An 8,245-nucleotide genomic window follows, 5' to 3' on the forward strand; every position below is an offset into this window, starting at 1 on the left:
TGCCTGCCTCCTTCCCGGCCTGCCTGCCGGCCGGCCGGCCGGCCTGCCTGCCTCCCTCCCGGCCTGCCTGCCTGCCTCCTTCCCGGCCTGCCTGCCTGCCGGCCGGCCTGCCTGCCTGCCTCCCTCCCGGCCTCCCTCCCGGCTGGCCTGCCTGCCTGCCTGCCTGCCTGCCTCCCTCCCTCCCTCCCTCCCTCCCTCCCGGCCGGCCTGCCTCCCTCCCGGCCGGCCTGCCTCCCTCCCGGCCGGCCTGCCTGCCTGCCTGCCTCCCTCCCGGCCTGCCTGCCTGCCTGCCTGCCTGCCTCCCTCCCTCCCTCCCTCCCTCCCTCCCGGCCGGCCTGCCTCCCTCCCGGCCGGCCTGCCTCCCTCCCGGCCGGCCTGCCTGCCTGCCTGCCTCCCTCCCGGCCTGCCTGCCTGCCGGCCGGCCTGCCTGCCTCCCTCCCGGCCTGCCTGCCTGCCGGCCGGCCGGCCGGCCTGCCTGCCTCCCTGCCAGCCTCCCGGCCTGCCTGCCTCCCTCCCTCCCTCCCGGCCGGCCTGCCTGCCTGCCTGCCTCCCTCCTGGCCGGCCTGCCTCCCTGCCTGCCTGCCGGCCGGCCTGCCTGCCTCCTTCCCGGCCGGCCTGCCTGCCTGCCGGCCGGCCTGCCTCCCTCCCGGCCGGCCTGCCTCCCTCCCGGCCGGCCTGCCTGCCTGCCTGCCTCCCTCCCGGCCGGCCTCCCTGCCTGCCTGCCGGCCTGCCTGCCGGCCGGCCGGCCGGCCTGCCTGCCTCCCTCCCGGCCGGCCTGCCTGCCTGCCTGCCGGCCGGCCTGCCTGCCTCCCGGCCGGCCGGCCTCCCTCCCGGCCTGCCTGCCTGCCGGCCTGCCGGCCTGCCTGCCTCCCTCCCGGCCGGCCTGCCTGCCTCCCTCCCGGCCTGCCTGCCTGCCTGCCTGCCGGCCGGCCTGCCTGCCTCCCGGCCGGCCGGCCTCCCTCCCGGCCTGCCTACCTGCCTGCCGGCCGGCCTGCCTGCCTCCTTCCCGGCCTGCCTGCCTCCCGGCCGGCCTGCCTGCCTCCCGGCCGGCCGGCCTCCCTCCCGGCCTGCCTACCTGCCTGCCGGCCGGCCTGCCTGCCTCCTTCCCGGCCTGCCTGCCTGCCGGCCGGCCGGCCTGCCTGCCTCCCTCCCGGCCTGCCTGCCTGCCTCCTTCCCGGCCTGCCTGCCTGCCGGCCGGCCTGCCTGCCTGCCTCCCTCCCGGCCTCCCTCCTGGCCGGCCTGCCTGCCTGCCTGCCTGCCTCCCTCCCTCCCTCCCTCCCTCCCGGCCGGCCTGCCTCCCTCCCTCCCGGCCTGCCTGCCTGCCGGCCGGCCGGCCGGCCTGCCTGCCTCCCTGCCAGCCTCCCGGCCTGCCTGCCTCCCTCCCTCCCTCCCTCCCTCCCTCCCTCCCGGCCTCCCTCCCGGCCGGCCTGCCTGCCTGCCTCCCTCCCGGCCGGCCTCCCTGCCTGCCTGCCTGCCTGCCTGCCTGCCTGCCTGCCTGCCTCCCTGCCTGCCTGCCGGCCGGCCTGCCTGCCTCCTTCCCGGCCGGCCTGCCTGCCGGCCGGCCGGCCTGCCTGCCTCCCTCCCGGCCTGCCTGCCTGCCTCCTTCCCGGCCTGCCTGCCTGCCGGCCGGCCTGCCTGCCTGCCTCCCTCCCGGCCTCCCTCCCGGCCGGCCTGCCTGCCTGCCTGCCTCCCTCCCTCCCGGCCGGCCTGCCTGCCTGCCTGCCTGCCTGCCTGCCTGCCTGCCGGCCTGCCTGCCTGCCTCCCTCCCGGCCTCCCTCCCGGCCTGCCTGCCGGCCTGCCTGCCTCCCTGCCGGCCGGCCGGCCGGCCTCCCTCCCGGCCTGCCTGCCTGCCTCCTTCCCGGCCTGCCTGCCTCCTTCCCGGCCTGCCTGCCTGCCTCCCTCCCGGCCTGCCTGCCTGCCTCCTTCCCGGCCTGCCTGCCTGCCGGCCGGCCTGCCTGCCTGCCTCCCTCCCGGCCTCCCTCCCGGCCGGCCGGCCTGCCTGCCTCCCTCCCTCCCTCCCTCCCTCCCTCCCTCCCTCCCTCCCGGCCGGCCTGCCTCCCTCCCTCCCGGCCTGCCTGCCTGCCTCCCTCCCTCCCTCCCTCCCTCCCTCCCTCCCTCCCTCCCGGCCTCCCTCCCGGCCTCCCTCCCGGCCGGCCTGCCTGCCTGCCGGCCGGCCTGCCTGCCTCCTTCCCGGCCTGCCTGCCTGCCGGCCGGCCTGCCTGCCTCCCTGCCGCCCTGCCTGCCTGCCTCCTTCCCTGCCTGCCGGCCGGCCGGCCTCCCTCCCTGCCTCCCTCCCTGCCTCCCTCCCTCCCTCCCTGCCTCTACGTCCAACTAAAACATGAAGTCTGTGATGTGGGAGCTGTAGCCATCTGGTTCTTCCTATATCCCGATCACAGACCAAAGAACGATCTTTGCCATAGATTAGTGTTTTCAATAAATCATCTGTTCGATGGCTATCGATAAAGGAAATTGTCAACTTTTAACGGCTGTGGACCCTGCTCCTGGGCACCCAGGGAAGCTAGGCTTTAACATTTACCAAGCTCCAAATGACCCTGTCAACCCCCAAAGTGTGTGCTCTGTTTCTGCCCTGAGCACACGTTGCATGTCCGCTTCATTTAAATAAACAACAACAAAAATGGATCAAAGGGGTGACTTGGCTGGCTGGCTCCCTCAGCTAGGTCAGGGGAGCGGGTGACTCTTCATTGCTGGGCTGTGAGTTCGGGCCTTATGTTGGGTGTGAAGAGGACATAAAAACAAAACCAATCGATCAGTCAGTCAGTCAGCTGAGAATTAAAAAGGAGCCTTCCAAACATACAGATGAGAAAATGGAAGAAAACCTCCCTGGATCCCCAAAGATTAAAGTCACACAGCTTTGCACATACTGAAAACAGAAAATAAACCCTGCAAAAATTTTCTGCCGTGTCTTTCGTCATTATACCTCGTAACAACAACAACAACAACAACAACAACTCCCCCCCCCCTCCTCCTCCTCCTCCTCCTCCTCCTCTTCCTCCTCCTCCTCCTCCTCCTCCTCCTCCTCCTCTTCCTCCTCCTCCTCCTCCTCCTCCTCTTCCTCCTTCATCCATTCTATTTAAGAATTCCCAACACTGACAACTCTTATAAAGACCATCCAAGCACGGGACACAGAACTGCATTAGACCACATTCTTATGGCTACCAGACAGACATTAGAACTTCCACCCTTCGTGGTGACACCCCGAGCTCACTGATGAGCTCTGCTTCCGAGTACTCCCGTGAAGCACACCACAAGCTCAGTCCGTGTTCACGGGACCACACTTAACAGATCGGGAACAGAACAGAACACACACCATACGGCGTTCACAGCAGCTGACGGAAGGGCAGGAGAAATACAAGTACCTCACACATCCAACTAATGGGGTTCTCTGAGAACAAAACTCTCTTTACGTCTTCCAACGTCTTCCAACGGGTGTGGATGTCCTTTGGATGCAGAAAACATTCGCACGTCATTTGCTATCGTTGCTCTCGGCACGCTCTTGCACCGAGGCCAAGGGACTGAGAGATGCATCTCGCCAGGTTAAAAAAAAATCTATCCATCGTGTGCCACCGCCACTGAGTGTCTGCACGCACTCTCTCCTTTTCTCACTCACACTAGCCTTTCGTACTTTGGCACCACTGTCGGTCGAACACGAGGATCAGAAAACACAAGGTTTCAGAAGTTCAAACAGCCTTCTGGTTCCATAGCACACCCTTGCATTCATAGCATGGATACGACTCCGCGAAATAAAGAGTAGTGGATATAAATGGGACACCCAAGGTCAAAGTCACAGCCTGTATGGTGTGAAGACGAATTCAAGAGTGAGAAAGCACGTAGACGGAAATATTCCTTCCTATGGCAGAATATTTACAGCACTGCTTTCAATGAAGTGCTTCTCCCGTAAACATTTGAAAGGAGATGAACGGCACAGATTCAATGAAGGCTTCATACTGTACTTCTGCATAGGAAGGGAGACAAGTGTCACAAACTACAAACGAAAGCAAAAAGACCAAACGCTGTGACACCATGATCTCCAAAAAGGAGGTTTTCCTGGGGGTGGGGAATTAATGTGGTGGGGTTCCAATTAACACAAGGAAAAAAGAATGTACTTATAATGAATGGGTTCCATAGTGAACACGCACCAAGAATTCACTTGACGAGTCCAGGGATACAATATTACAGGAGAAATCCTTTGATGTCCATTGTAGCCTGTGTGTGTGTGTGTGTGTGTGTGTGTGTGAGAGAGAGAGAGAGAGAGAGAGAGAGAGAGAGAACGAGAACCAATCAGGCAGTTGGTTCGCTTTCAAACACCTGATATTTCGACCCTTGAGGTAACAAAACTTCTAAAATTCCTTTAGCTTTGCCTCTCTTTCTAAAGACAAATGTCAAAAACAGTGGTGAATATACTCCACGCTGAACGTACTGATTCTGAAAACTCTCAGTACGGATGGGTTTTATAATACACTTAACCATGTGTGGGGTGCTTGGTTGGCTCCGTCAGTTAAGTGTGTGACTGCAGCTCAGGTCATGATCTTACGGTTTGTGGGTTCGAGCCCTGCACCGGGCTCTGTGCGGACAGCCTGGAGCCTGCTTCGGATTCTGTGTCTCCCTCTCTCTCTCTCTGCTCCTTCCCCTTCCCACTCTGTCTCTCAAAAATAAATAAATGTTTAAAAAAGAAAGAAAGGAAAGAAAGAAAGAAAGAAAGAAAGAGAGAGAGAGAGAGAGAGAAGAGAAGAGAAGAGAAGAGAAGAGAAGAAAAAAAGAAATACACTTACCATGTGTTTAGAAAAATTTGAATTCCTACCAGTCTATACCTACCCCACTGTCTAAATTCCCCAGCTGGAAGATTTAGAATCTGTGCTTGAGCCAAAGCCTCCAGGAAAACCGCTGCCTGACTCTGCATTTGATGCGGGTCCCCAACCGATGGCCGCACCTGATTTAGAACCACTATCGGAGTTCTTTCCAGAACCAGGGACCCGAGGAGGTTCCTCGACACATGGCACATCGAAGTACCCTACGACCCAGCACTTTCACGACTAAGTACTTAGCCAAAGGATACAGGTCTGCTGTTTCCAAGGGGCACACGCACCTCAGTGTGCATAGCAGCACTATCAACGGTAGGCAAAGTATGGAAAGGGGCCAAATGTCCATCGACGGATGAATGGATACAGAAGAGGCGGTATCCATCTAACAACAGAGCAGTGCGCGGCCACCAGAGGGAATGAAGTCTTGCCATTTGCAAGTACCTGGATGGAACTGGAGGGTGTCATGCAAAATGACATTTGTCCCTCAGAGAAACACATGTATCACAGGACCTCACCCGTGTGAGGACCTTCACTTCCCAAACAGAGGAACTCGGGAAGGGAAGGGAAGAAGGGAAGAAAAAATAACATACAAACAGGAAGGGGGACAAAAACGTAAGAGGCTCTTCCCTAAGGGGAACAAACAGAGGGTTCCTGGAGGGGGTTGTGCCGGGGCGGGGGCTGAAAGGGTGAGGGGTATGAAGGACTCTCCTCCTCAAACCACTGTTGCCCTATAGGCTAACTACCTTGGGGGTACATTGAAAAAATAAATTCAATAATAATATCAGAGAGGGCGAGGGCGAGGGCGAGGGCGAGGGCGAGGGCGAGGGCTACCTGATCATCTGCCAACGTAACAAAGGGAAAGTCCGGGAACCGTTTGGGAATGAAGCTGTCTACCGCTTCTCAGTCCTGGCAAAAGAACGGCTGCAGCTTATAGGCAGTCACGTCCCTCTGTAAGGCACCCGACAAACGCCTTCCTGCTTCTCAAAAGCTCATCTGGGCTTCGATGAGATTCAGGAAGTTTGCAGTCACACCATCGTTCCTCGATCGCATGACTTTCACCTCGGTTTCCTATTACGTAAAACGAACACAGCCAAAGCCCTTTGAAGGACTAGTGTGAATATCTTTCCTGTCCTGAACCAGAAGAACCTCTCCAAAGCTACCAAAATATTCTTTCAGATCCTGTTCGGTTGTTTTCCACGGGAGACCCAACACTCTTAAATCGGACGTTTTCTGGATGGCTCTCTTCACTTTCACTGCTGAAGAAGCAGGCATCTGTCTCGTCCCTTTTTCTGTGGCTATCTTTGGGATAAGTTGACGACTGTCCGCTACCGGATTTCCCCAGCCAGCATCAGGGATGTGCAGAATGTGTTTGACCAGCCGGACACCTCTCATACACTGAGACGCTGGATTCCGGTAGTGCAGTCCACGTGCTGCCGATAAACTGGGCTGTCACTGTGGACAGCAGCACTGTCCCGTCGTCTTCCGATGGCATTTCAATGGGCTCGTCATTCTCATCTTTGGTCACCCGAGTACATTCAGACACCTGCTCTTATTTCTCTGCTAGGGTTCCGCTGCTAGGAAGCCTGACAGGGAACCCGAAGCGGCGAGGGATCCAGGAGCAGCCCAGCTACTGCTTCGCTCCCGCGAAATGGCTGCCTTGTAACTCTTTACGGAAGAGGAAAAAACACCACCGTGACCGCCACCATTTAATAACCTTGCTCTAAGTGTGGAGAAAGCAACCACCCATCCCCAAAAGGAAACTTGGGCAGGCTACACGTACAGGACATATGGAGCCTATACTTGCAAGTGCTTACTTACGTGGGAACATGGAAGGGTCGCCTGAGTCCCTGATGGCCCAGATGGGGTTCTTTGGAGGTGTCTGAATGAGTTTTCTTGTGTGCTCCCTTAGAGCAAGCTGGCCGTGAGACGACGCGGCCAGAAACTAGGAAGCCCTTTGGTTCCATCAGCGAAGCCCCGACTTTTGGGGAGGAACGGACGCTCACGGAGATATCCCGGGCCACATTTGGTTTGTGGGTTGCTGCAGCTTTTTTTTTTTTTTTTTTTTTTTTTTTTGGCTTCTTTGCGCCAAATTGGCTGTGTTCTCATTGGAAATGGAAAACACCTGCGCGATGGGATCCATCCGCGGTAATGCTCTCGTGCGATTGGATTTGTTTTTACAAAAGGGGGAGATTTGACCATTGGGTCTTTCGTGTCCTCTCCACAAATAGGAGTGAAACAAAGGCTGATGTTGGTTTGCATCTTGTTTGTGGATCTATGGCCACAGGTGTTATCCATGTGAGATGTTTTCTCTACCTCTGGATGCTATTGCTAACACCAATTTGTAAACGAGCTCCGTTAATGTGTTTCAAGGCAAGCTCTTGTAAACATTGGGCATTCTAACACTCGCGAGGATCAGAACAAACCCAAATGTGTTTCACATTCACGTGAACGGGGTGTGTGTGTGTGTGTGTGTGTGTGTGTGTGTGTGTGTGAAATTCTCTACATTCAGAGTTTTACTCCATAAGAAAGTTGCCTCACGGGAAGGGACACAATTGATGGCCCAGAGAGAGGAGAGATACAAATTGAACACACCTGCCCTCCCCGCTACACCCACACCCACACCCACACCCACAGACCCTTTCCCAATAGTCAGAAGAATGAGGAAGAGGAGGAAGGCAGACAGATGCCAGTGATCCTAAACCCACCCCTCCTCCTCCCCGAGCACAAGCGCCAAGATGGGTGCCCACCCCACGGCCTGCTCCTCCTTCACCTCTTCCACAGGGGGCTGAAAAGCAACCAGAGACAAAGCCACTTTTGCAGGAGGGGAAGACAGGAGACAGAGACGGAAGAAGAAGTAGGAGGTGGACGCGGACGCGGAGTTGGAGGCGCAAAAGAAAAAGATGAAAGACACACAAAAAGGTGAGTCCAAAACTTTAAATCTGCCTGGGGCCTGGCCGGCGGCTCCCTGGCCGCCTCCCCCTCCCCCTGTTTCTGCATCAGTTGGTGTGGCTCCAGTGATCTCCTAGGCCATCCCCGGTGGTGGGGCCTCCCGTGTGAGCCTGATGGTGGGGAAACAGATCGTTTGACTTTTTAGCGGACACGGGTGTGACGTCTTGGGTACTCAAGGCCATGGAAGGTTGATTGCTTACTTAAAATGGACATATTTTCGGAGCCGTCGATAGCAAATACAATGCCGATAGTTAGGTTTTATTCTTGGTGGTGGTGGTTGTAAAATGGCTTGAATTTGGTGCTCTCTGCATGACAAGGCTTTGGGGTGGGCAGCTCCGGTCATGGCCTTGCTTCCGTCCCAATACTGACCCTGTAACTGTGGTCCTCAAAATATACATCTCTGTGACCTTTACAAACAACATAACCCGTTTTCTCCCTCGTTTTACAACAGGTATCAAAATCAAAATCAAAAAAAC

General features: G+C 57.7%; 1 pseudogene; it reads right to left on the reverse strand.

Annotated features, from left to right (window-relative positions):
- Positions 1-3,529: 3,529 nt before the first annotated feature.
- On the reverse strand, positions 3,530-6,960 carry LOC122486037 (annotated as a pseudogene).
- Between the last annotated feature and the right edge of the window lie 1,285 nt (positions 6,961-8,245).

This window comes from Prionailurus bengalensis, chromosome E1 (assembly GCF_016509475.1).
Source record: "Prionailurus bengalensis isolate Pbe53 chromosome E1, Fcat_Pben_1.1_paternal_pri, whole genome shotgun sequence".
In the NCBI taxonomy this organism is placed as follows: domain Eukaryota; kingdom Metazoa; phylum Chordata; class Mammalia; order Carnivora; family Felidae; genus Prionailurus; species Prionailurus bengalensis.